Here is a 12,475-nt window from a genome sequence, read left to right as displayed (position 1 = left end):
GGACCATGGGGCTGTAAGCCCTAAGTGGACTGCACACCCACAAGTTCAACTGGACTGCACACCCACAAGTTCAGTTAACCCAACAATGGGGCCCCCACTTGTAAATGGACAAAGCTAACATCTCGTATTTCCAGAGAATGGACATCCTACTCTCCCTCCTCCTCCATTTCTTCAGTGACAAGAGAAAGGGAGTGGGTGACTCTCCCAGCCTTCTACAGAAACAGTAGGATATGAACAAAGCCTCTTCATTCCCTGTGACTTGATCATGGTACAGTATGTAAGGAACTGCTGCATTCTGAATCAGGCGATTGGCCCATCTGGATCAAAGCCTACTCTATTTTAGCAGAACCATTCCTGGGTCTCAGGCAAAAGTCTTTCTACTAAATCTGAGTTGCTAGAGCCTGAACTTGGGATCGTAAGTATGCAAAGTACGTTCTTTGCCAATTATGATTTTCTCCCTACTGTTTCCCACATTTGTCATTTAGAGTGGAATAGGGAGAAGCTCCATTAGGGACATGTTCTTGGCCCTTACAGTACATAGTCTCATTAAGGTTGTGCATGTCTGACTCCCAACAATTTTCTTTTAATAAGTGCTTTTTCTTTATACATAAATGTTCCCATGAACTTCATATGTCTCCTTCCTATCACCAAGCACAATCCACTCAGGAGACTTAAATTACCCACACATTACAACACTTGGTTACAATTCAGTCTTTACCATGATTACTCAGAAGTAAGCCTCACTTATTTCAATGCAACATACTTCCAAATACATATTGGTTTAGACTGCGGCCTTGATAGCATGATGATTTATTTCATCAGGGAGCTAGGAAGGAAGGAAAACATTTCTATCCCCTCTACTTTGGATTCCAGCCAGTAGACCATAATTGGTATTAAGCAATCTGATCTACCATTTCTGTTTCTGGATACTTCCCTAGGAAAGATTTATATCATTTATGATTTAAGTGATAAATGTAATGCTGCAGTATATTAACACTAAACTGTGCCAAGCTAAGCATTGTGCTTAATTCTGTAGCACTGTATGAACCAAGATATAATTTGAGAAGAAATAAAAGGCCATGAGAAGGGAGATAGAGGTTGTTCTTTCAAATACGAGGGTATAAAATGTACTCTCTTTGCCATTTATGACTGACAGAGCTGTCAGTTCATATCTTAAATTTAAAAACTGCCAACACTGTATGCTCAGGTGCCACAGTTTTCCAGTCTGGAGCCCAGAGGTGTCATTTACTGCACAATCTGATCCTGTCCTGAGTTGTCACACTCAGTAATAAAGATGGTATCACTTTGCAGTAACAGTTGCACTCTGAGGGAGCACATAATGCTGAGCATATGCTTTATATACAAATATTAACATTTACACACTAAATCCAAAAGAGACAACATAAGGCTGTGGAACATCTTTATTTCCCACAACTTAAACACATCCCCCCCCCCATTTCCTTACAAGGAATTGGCAACCTTTTGCCATAGATCAAACCTTTGGTAGATCTCCATGGACCACATAAAAATGAGCACAATGTCCCTTTTGTGATGTCTACAAAAGGGACATCAACTTTTTGGTAGATATCCAGGGACTGCATAAAATTGCTTTGGAGACAGATCCAATCTGCACGCTACCAGTTGGCCATTCCTGCCTTAAAAGGTGTGCTGACAGGTTGGGCAGCTTCTTTATGTGTGCTAGACAAATCATAACATTATTTATTTATTTATTTATTTAAAATATATATACCCTGCCCCTTCAGCACATTGCAGTAGTCCAAGAGCACATTGCAGTAGTCTAAACAAGACAAGATTTATCTCATTACTCAGATCAGTTCTACCAATCCAGAGCACTTCCATCTTATCTGGATTGAGTTTCAGCTCATTTGCCCCCATCTAGTCCAGAACAGCCTCCAAGCCCCGGTTCAGAGCATCCACTGCCTCCCTGATGTCTGCTGACTTAAAAGATAGGTTGAGCTGAGTGTCATCAGCATATTGATGGCATCGCAGCCCACACCTATGGATGACCTCTCCCAGGGGCTTCATGTAAATTGTTTTTAATGAAAGGTATATAAATTTAACAAAAATAAAATAAATATTAAACAGCATGGGGGACAGAATAGATCCTTGTGGCACCCCAAAGACCAAGTGGTGGAGCAGGCATCCCCCAGCACCACCTTCTGAGTAAGACCCCCTAGGCAGGAGTGGAGCCACCGTATAACCATGCCCCCAAGTCCCAACCCAGAGAGACATCCCAGAAGGATATCATGGTAGATGGTATCGAAAACTGCTGAGAGGTCCAGGAGGATCAACAGAGTCACACTCCCTCTGTCTATCTCTTAGCGCAGGTCATCCACCAGGGAGACCAAGGCATTTTCAGTCCCATATCCAGATTGGAAGTCAGGCTGGAAAGGATCTAAGTAATCAGATTCATCCAGGGCTGCCTGGAGCTGAGACACAACAACGCTCTCCAACACCTTGCCCAAGAAGGGGAGGTTTGAAACTGGTCAAATTTATTTAAGTCATCTGGGTCCAATTAGGGCTTTTTAAGGAGGAGCCTAATGACTGCCTCCTTCAGGCGAGGGGGGACCACCCCCTGCTTCAGAGAGGCATTCACCACCCCCGCCACCCATGGACCCAGTCCCTCCCTAGAAGCCTACACCAACCATGAAGGGCAAGGGTCGAGGACACATGTGGTAGGCCTCAACCTTCCAAGCAGCTTGTCCACCTCCTCAGGCAACACAGTCTGAAAACCATCCAATATAACAAGACCAGACGGTGCATTGGCAACATCCAGTTCTGGTGCCGCAAAAATATTGGCATCCAAGTCAGAATGGATATGAGCAATTTTATCTGCAAAATGTAAAGCTAATTGGTCACAGTGGGCTGCCAAGTGTTCTGTTTGATGGTCTTTGGGGTCCTCACCTAGGAGGCCCCAAATCACTTGAAAAAGCTCCACTGGATGACATTGAGCTGATGTGATGGTGGTGGAAAAATAGGATTTCTTCACTGCCATCACCACCATAGAGTAGGCCCTAATACGGGCTCTAGCCTGTGTTCGGTCACATTCATTCCAAGTTGTCCAACAATGGTCAAGCTGTCGCCCAGCCTGCTTCATTGTCCACAACTCACCTGGATACCAGGGAGTCGCTTGGGGTCGATGGGTCAGGAGAGGGCACCTAGGCGCAACTGTGTTAATCACCCAACCCATCTCCTGATACCAAAGGGAGACCAAGGCATCAACAGCATCATTCACTCTCTCAGGAGGAAATTCACCCAGAGCCGTCAGGAATCCATCAGGATCCATAAGCCTCTGGGGGTGGACCATCCTAACTGGTCCCCAATCCCTGCAGAGGTGTTGGGGGTCAACCTTCAGTTCAATCTTCACCAGATAGTGACCCATCCATGATAATGGTGTTGAGGCCTCCATCACTATCCACGGAGCACCACTGTCCACCATTGACCCCAAAACCAAATCAATTGTATGGCCTGCCTCATGTGTGGGACTAGAAATCAGTTGAGACAAGCCTATGGCCATCATGGTCCTGAGCTGCACCAGACAAGGCAGCCTCAGCTTGGACGTTAAAGTCCCCCATGACTAACAGCCGTGGGGTCCTCAACACCACATCCAAGACCACTTCAAGCAGCTCAGGCAGGAAGAATGTTCGACAGCAGGGTGGGTGGTATACCAACAGAATCCCAACTTTGTCTTGCAATCCAATCACTACATGCACACACTTAAACTGGTCAGAAAGGTGGACAGTGCATCTGGTGAGGGGATGGTGTCCCGATGAACCCCACATCCCTGCCCACCCCACCTCGGCTGATGTTGCACCCGGAAAACCAGTGGGCACAACTGGGAGGGATTTACATGTCCCCTCTCATCCACTTTTTTTGTGAGGATTTCACTTTATTTTTTCAGTGCACTGTATTTCAATAAAATACTTCTGTATTATCCGCATGTGTCTTCCACCAAGATGCTACTATAGTCACCCACATCTTTTTTGCTCCGAGGACAACAGAGAATTCCTATCATGTATGTGTGTTATTAGAAGAAGAGTAAATGAATTATGAACTATTTGCATAGCATCACTGAAAATATATTACTTGACATGCTATATTACAAGCATATCAAACATTCTTTTAAAAATGAAATGTTGGCATGTGAATTAGCATTAAGTGTTTTATGTAGAAGCACTAGTAAAACAATTTCTAAAAAAAGGAGGGAGAGGAAAAGAGGAGGGCATATTTATCTCCTTTACCTTTTCAGTCATACTCATGTTTGTTTGCCCGGTCCAGGAGATCCCTGCATAGAAGATGCCTTCCATACACCCACTTTATCTGCTGAATCAGGAATTGCGGGCTTAGGTTTGATGTGCCTGCAGATGCAGATGAGCAATAGGATGTGCATCCTCTGCAGATGCTGCCTATGTATACAGTATTGTTTCCAGTGGAATCCAGAGTGTTTCCCAATGTATGCAATTGAAAGCAGTGCAGTGAAAGGGCCCCTACTTTAAAGTATTCTTTAGGGTAGTAAATTTGGCTTTTTAGTTGTTGACAAATCCACCCTCCCTAATCCCCCAAGCTATGAACAGAAAGATATGCAGTTGCCTTGCACTGAAGCAGACTTTTGGTTCATCAATATAATGAAGCTATTCCCATGATCAGTAGAAAGCGGGCTAAAGAAGCCTAGCCCGCTTTCTACTGATTGTGGGAACCACCTAATTCCCCCTCGCTTAGCCTCCCAGCCTCGGGGTTCTTTCCAGAATGCCCTGTGCAGCCTCCAATCCCTGCAGCCCCCACCGACTCTGTGACAGAGCCAGTAGTCATGTGGGTGGCCGATCTGGCTATCCAGGGCTCAAGATTAGATCGTCTGCAGGAAGAGCGGGCTACGCCTGCTCTCCCCATAGCAGCCCTGGGACTAGCAAAAAACTGGGGTGTGTGATAGGCACCCAGGGGTACCAACCTACCACCCACAGAATGGCAAATGAGATTCTCAATGACAAATAATAAATCCACTCTTATTTGCTGAATCTGCACTCAGAACACCTCAGAAACAACAAAACCCTGTACCCCATGGGCTAGCAACCCATGGGGGTGGTTGGCACTCTATGTGCACTACACCACCACTCGCTCTGGGCCACCCCAGCGCCCCCCAAGTGCAGTTATGGGGCTGCTGAAACCTCCATTATTCCCTATGGGAAAAACCTCAGATGCGTTAACTTCAACAAATCACAAAAAAATCAGCCCTTTGCCCAATTCCTTTGAAATAATTCTGGTAACTTCCTTGCTCCCATTGGGCACTACCACCCACCACACTACATTCTGGGCCATGCCTTTCCCCCTGATGGAAAGCAATACATTTGCTTGAATCCCCATTATTCCCTATGGGAGGAATTTAAATTTTTTAAAAAACTGCAAAAATTCACAAATAAGCACAGGAGTCTACAATTGCTTTGCTGTTCTGTGGGTGGTAGGAACCCCAGGGTGCCTACCACCCACCCCATTTTTGCCCCTAGGTACTCTACATAGGGAATAATGGGCAATAATAATAAAAATCTCAAAAAATCATTAAATCTTGTAGGAGTGTCTGATTGTTTTGGGGTTTGGGTAGTAGTTGGCACCCATGGGTGCCTACCACCCAACCCAGTTTTGGAGGCTCAAAAAGGTTCAAACTGGTTTGAACCAGTATGAACCAGGTTCAATTTTGAACCAAACCAAAGGGGGGTTCAACCAAAACCAAACTTCCCCACCCCAGTTTGAACCCAGTTCAAATTTGAAATGAACTGGGCAAACTGGTTTTGTGCAGATCCCTCATATTCAATTCTATTGCTTAGCCTGCATACAAAATGTGGAAACATCAATTATCCACTGCCTAAAGTACTGACTTATATGTGTATTTGATAAGTATTCTCGTGGTTCTGACATAGCACCTGCAGCATCTGTCCATTATAAGGCTACAACTTGTAATTAGAATGCCTGGACTTGGTTTTATGTGCATAACATCAGTCAGATTAAACATCCAGGGTCTGTAGTTTTAAGGCAGAAATATTACCATAATAAATCTCCTAGATCTGGAAAAGTCAGACAAGCACAATCTAGCAAAGGGGAGCCATAATAAAGTCTCACTGAAATAAAAAGGGGATTCTAGTTCACCACATCTAGCCACATTCTATTGCTTTCTAGGAATTTGAAAGTTAAAGGGTTTTTTACAGGGTTAGCAAAATGCCTATTATGCATATATCCAGTAGTACTCATTCATATTAAATTATTCAGCTGATTGTATATGATACTTGCATTGGCGTCGCAATTCAGTATCCTGGGTGTTTTCTCAAGCCATTTCAAATTGACTGGCAACCTATCACATATTAAATGATATAGATGTAAACCCTTTCAAATGGGCAATATCCATCTTCAAAGAAAGAGGTCACTCTGAAGAAGGTCACTCACTACGTTATCATCTATACATCATCGTTAATAGCTGGACTCTAGGTTCTCCGATTGATTTTTGTAACTGGGCAAAGAAACAATTCACTCTCTGCACTTTGGCAAGAAATTACATTATAAAGAACACTGGTAGCTATTAGGCAGAAGGATACTGTAGGAGAGCTATTATGTCTTGCATCTAATTGCACAGGTTAGGATCAAAAGCCAGGAACTCAGCCAGCAATCCCATTTATACTCATATGACCCTACTGAAAAAAGAAATTTAGACTGGATGTACAAAGTTCATTGTATTATGCCATCGAGTATTTATAATACACCCCATCAGAAAGTTTAACATATGCACAAATGTATAGACTAGAAGCCCAGCAGAGAGAGAAAGGGAGAGTCCATCTAGCTCCCACCCAGTGCCGCCTGGAGTGAGAGACCAGGTGGGTGCTGGGGTCCATTCTGCTTTTGCCTGCCTGCTTTTGCTTCCCCTATGGGGCTGCAGCCTCAGGTTAACATCTGTGGGAAGTGTGGGCAGGACTGGGACCAGCCCCTGAGTGACTCAGATGTTCCTCGGGTCACCTGCTCAGTTTTGGGTTTTATAGGAAGACTCCTTGTGGTGGCAGGCCCACCACCGGTGGGGTCATCCCTTTGGGGGAGCCACTTCAGGGGAGAACGAGGGTGAGGGCTAGAGGGCTTCTGTTTAATTAGTTTTAAGCTGTTTTAGACCTGGGTTGAAATTGTGTAATGTGTCTGAAGATGGGGAGACAGGGGGTGCCTTTGTTGACTATGGGGCAGCCATCCTGGTGGTGGTGGGGAATAGAAGAAGTAATGTTGGCAGGTCAGTGGGCCATTCCAGGGGAAGGGTAGTTAGAAATTTAATAGTGGTCTCCCCTTCTGGCTGTCCTGCCAGCTCTTTGACCTCAGGGAGCACTGCCAACAACCCACATAGCATTTCCCTGCTCCTCTATAATGCCAGGTTGGTCCAAAATGAATTTGAACTCATCCATGATTTGATCATGGATGAAGGGGCTGACCTGGTATGTATTACCGAGACTTGGTTGGGGGAGGCTAATGGTCCAGTTTGGTCCCAGCTTCTCCCTCCAGGATATTCTGTAGAGGAGCAGGTGAGGGGATGTGGGCGGGCAGGTGGGGTGGCTGTGTTCTATAAGGATAACATCTCCCTTACCAGGGTCCCTGTCAGGGTATCGGACCATATTGAATGTGTGTACTTGAGTTTGGGGTCCAGGAATAGATTGGGACTTCTGTTGGTGTACCGATCGCCCCGCTGGCCAGCGGAATCCCTTACTGAGCTCACGGGCTTGGTCGCGGAACTCGCGTTGGAGTCTCCCAGACTCTTGGTGCTGGGGGACTTCAATATTCATTTCGGGACCAATCTGTCTGGGGCAGCTCAGGAGTTCATAGAGGCCATGACAACTATGGGCCTATTCCAAGTGGTCTCTGGACTGACACATATAGCAGGTCACACACTTGATTTGGTGTTTTACTCTGATCAGGGTGATGTTCCGTGGGTGGGGACTCCTGTGATTTCCCCATTGTCATGGATGGATGACCATCTGGTTAAGGATGGACTTACAACCATTTCCCACCTCCGCAGGGGCGAGGGGCCCATTAGAATGGTCTGCCCAAAGAGGTTATTGGATCCATTAAGTTTCCAAGAAGCCTTGGAGGGATTTAATGTTGACTTTGCTGGTGATCCTGTTGATGCCCTGGTTGAGAATTGGAACAACTTGCTCACCAGGGCAGTAGACACGATTGCTCCCAAGCGTCCCCTCCGACTTGCTTCAAAATTGGCCCCTTGGTATACAGAAGATCTACGGGGGCTGAAACGGCAAGGTAGGTGACTGGAGTGCAAGTGGAGGAAGACTCGACTTGAATCTGACAAACTGCAACATAGAGCACATCTAAAGATCTATGCTCAGGCAATGTGTGCGGCAAAGAGGCAGTTCTTTTCTGCCTGTTTTGCCTCTGCGAATTCATGGCCAGCGGAGTTGTTCGGGGTTGTGAGGGATTAGTCTCTGCTCCCCACCCCTGAACCAGAATTTGGAGTCATCGGTTACCCGCTGTGATGTGTTTAAAGAGTTTTTCGCAGATAAAATCTCTCGGATTCGGGCTGACCTAGATGGAGACTCCACAATTAATTTGATGTCTGAGCTGGAGGTGCCCAACAACTCCTCTTATGTGATTCGACTGGATCGGTTTCAGTCTGTGACTCCTGAGGATGTGGACAAGCTGCTTGGATTGGTGAGGCCTACCACTTGTTCTCTTGACCCTTGTCCAACATGGCTTGTTCAATCTAGCAAGGAGGTTGTTGTAAACAGCCTGGTGGATATAATAAATGCTTCTCTGAGGGAGGGCAGGATGCCTCCTTGTCTTAAGGAGGCAATCATCATACCTCTTCTAAAGAAGCCTGCATTAGATCCCTCAGAGTTGAGCAATTATAGGCCTGTTTCCAACCTACCATGGCTGGTCAAGGTAATTGAGAGGGTGGTGGCCTCTCAGCTCCAGGTGGTCTTGTAGGAAACTGATTATCTAGACCCATTTCAAACTAGTTTTTGGGTGGGCTAAGGGGTGGAGACTGCCTTGGTCGGCTTGATGGATGATCTCCAATTGGCAATTGAGAGAGGAAGTGTGACTCTGTTGGTCCTTTTGGATCTCTTGGCGGCTTTCGATAGTATTGACCATAGTATCCTTCTGGAACGTCTGAGGGTGTTGGGGGTGGGAGGCACTGTTTTACAGTGGCTCCATTCCTATCTCTCGGATAGATTCCAGATGGTGTCAATTGGAGACTGTTGCTCTTCAAAATCTGAGCTTAAGTATGGTGTCCCTCAAGGCTCTGTACTTTCTCCAATGCTTTTTAACATCTACATGAAACTGCTGGGAGAGATCATCAGGGGATTTGGAGCTGGGTGTTACCAGTATGCTGATGACACCCAGATCTACTTTTCCATGTCAACTTCTTCAGGAGCTGGCATATCCTCCCTAAATACCTGTCTGGAAGCAGTAATGGGCTGGATGAGGGAGAATAAACTGAAGCTGAATCCAGATAAGACAGAGGTACTTATTGTGCGGGGTCAGAACTCTAGAGACAATTTTGATCAGTCTGTTCTAGATGGAGTCACACTTCCCCAGGTTCACAGTCTGGGAGTACTTCTGAATTCACACCGCTCCCTGGTTTCTCAGGTTGAGGCGGTGGACAGGGGTGCTTTCTATCAGCTCTGGCTGATACGCCAGTTGCGCCCGTTTCTTGAGACCAATGACCTCAAAACTGTGGTACAACTGCTTGTAACCTCCAGACTGGACTTCTGTAATGCGCTCTATGTGGGGCTGCCTTTGTAGTCCAGAAACTTCAGTTGGTTCAGAACGTGGCAGCCAGGATGGTCTCTGGGTCATCTCGGAGAGAACATGTTACTCCTTTACTGATGGAGTTACACTGGCTGCCAATAGGTTTCCAGAAAAAATACAAAGTGCTAGTTATAACTTACAAAGCCCTAAATGGCTTAGGCCCTGGGTACCTAAGAGAGTGTCTTCTTCGTTATGAGCCCCACCGCCCATTGAGGTCATCTGAGGAGGTCTGTCTCCAGTTACCGCCAACTCATTTGGTGGCGACACAGAGATGGGCCTTCTTGGTCACTGCCCTGAGATTGTGGAATCTGTGTGCTCCCTGCTGGGATGCGATCCTCCCCATCTCTGGCAATTTTCAAAAAATACCTGAAAACCCTTCTTTTCACCCAAGCTTTCTCAGCTTCCTAAGTTGTGGGGGTTTTAATTTCTGGTTTATTTTAAAATCCAAAACCCGATTTTGGGGTTTTTAATCACTGTAATTGTTTAATTGCTGCTTTAAAATGTTTTTAAATTGTTAATTGTTATGTTGTTGTTTTTTAATTTGTTTTACCTCCTTACTGTTTTAGTGGTGTGTTTTAATTGTAAACTGCCCTGAGCCATTTTGAAAGGGTGGTATACAAATAAAATAAAATAAAACAAACAAACAAACAAACAAACAAACTCCCATATAGGGAGACTTCACTTCAGTAGAGGGAGCTATTTCACAAACACACACACACCACCTTGCTAATACAGAGCCACCCCGATAGTGAAATTAATAGGAAGGCTCTTGTTATAATCTACAGAGAAGTAAGGATTGTGATACAGAAAGATCTGTGGACGTTTTTATAGAAGTTTAAAACTTTCAGTCAGAAAAGCAAACAATTTTAGGAGGGTTTTGCACACCTACAAGCCAAAACGCACACAGAGACACATGCACACATACATACAGCATATTGCTCTCCTTGAAATTGGCGCTTTTGTATTTTAGCTGCACAAGTGTTTTATTTCCCCCCTGGAGTAGAATTCTTTTAATAGTTTTTACATAAATCCTACAGCTGATGTTGCCAATTCTGTAGTTCTCTATTGCTTTCTTTTTAAATAAAGTGTAGAAAATACTTCACCCCTAGGTCTTCAGTGCACACCACAATAGAAAACTGGAAGATGAACTGCAGTTAAATTAGCTTTCTGCTTCTCTGCCTTGGGAATGAAAATCCGAAAGACTCAAGATTCATTTTGTAAAGAAAATTTCCCTACAACCCAGGGCAGCCTTTCAGTAACAGATACTTTCCTATTTAGTGTTCAAACAGAGGAAACCCATTGAGTGTGTTAGACATTAAGAGCTAGAATATTAAATACACCTGAAGGCTGCAAAAATTTAATTTGGAACAGGAATATAGGAGAAAGAGATGCAAAAAATATTTTCCTCCCTACTTCAGTAGCCTCATCCCGCCCCCCACCCCACCCCGTACACCTATCCTCTGAAGAGTTGTGGGATGATAATCAGTAAGACCCAAGGCTTCTTTATGAAAAAATGTGTGCTGTCCAATATGCTTGCACTCACATTAGAAAGAGGTATGGTAGTTGTGTATGCTTGTGGTCATTATAAGTGCACTGGCTCCCAGTCCGTTTCCAGGCCCAACTCAAAGTACTGGTTTTGACCTTTAAAGTCCTAAATGGATTGGGACTGAATTACCAGAGAGAATGCCTTACCACATATGTCCCAACGTGGACCTTAAGATCTTCAGATGCCCTGTTCCGAGCGCCCATGCCAAACGAGGTGAGTCGGGTGGCGACCAGGGAGAGGCCTTTACAGTGGCCGCACTCCATTTATGGAACAGCCTCCCCAGTGAGGTTCACCTGGCACCATCACTTAGTTCTTTTAGATACCAGGTGAAGACCTTTCTGTTCACTCAGGCTTTTTCAAATTGATATAAAAAATGCAAGTTGTTAATATTGTCTGTGTTTTTGTTGGATGTCTTAATGTGTTGTGAGCAGCCCAGAGAACAACTGGTTATGGGGCAACTAACAAAGTGAATTAATTAATTAATTAATTAATTATAACTACTGCTGCTGCTGCTGCTGCTGCTGCTGCTGCTGCTACTTCTAAAGGTAAAATTGTGCCGCAGAGTTGATGTCAGCTTCTGGCGATCACAGAGCCCTGTGGTTGTCTTTGGTAGAATACAGAAGGGATTTACCATTGTCATCTCCTGTGCAGTATGAGATGATGCCTTTCAGCTTCTTCCTATATCGCTGCTACCTGATATAGGTGTTTCCCATAATCTGGGAAACAGACCAGTGGGGATTCAAACCAGCACCCTCTTGCTCCCTAGGCAAGTTACTTCCCCACTACTATTACTTATTATGTCCAAAGGGTATTTTGCCCCTGATGACAGTTGTTCAGCTGGTAGCATCTATGTGCGATCTTCAGAAGGGCATGGGAGTTTAATTATTAAATAATAAACACTGAGGTTATACACCCAATCAAAAATTGTTTTCTGTCAGGTTTGGGAGCTGTGTGTGCTCCCAATTTTCCCTTGTGTGGGAGCAAGGTAGGAGGAAAACCTGGATAAAAGTTATTGCGAAACCTGGATAAAAGTTATTGCATGGAAGCAAGGTAGGATAAAAAATTACCTAGGTTTTCCTCTTACCTTGCTTCCAAAAAACTGAAAATTGAGAGCACACACAGCTCCCAAAC

The sequence above is a fragment of the Hemicordylus capensis genome, chromosome 4, assembly GCF_027244095.1.
Source record: "Hemicordylus capensis ecotype Gifberg chromosome 4, rHemCap1.1.pri, whole genome shotgun sequence".
In the NCBI taxonomy this organism is placed as follows: Eukaryota; Metazoa; Chordata; class Lepidosauria; order Squamata; family Cordylidae; genus Hemicordylus; species Hemicordylus capensis.
The sequence above is the reverse complement of the archived record's forward strand: the minus strand, read 5'-3'. Positions refer to the sequence as shown.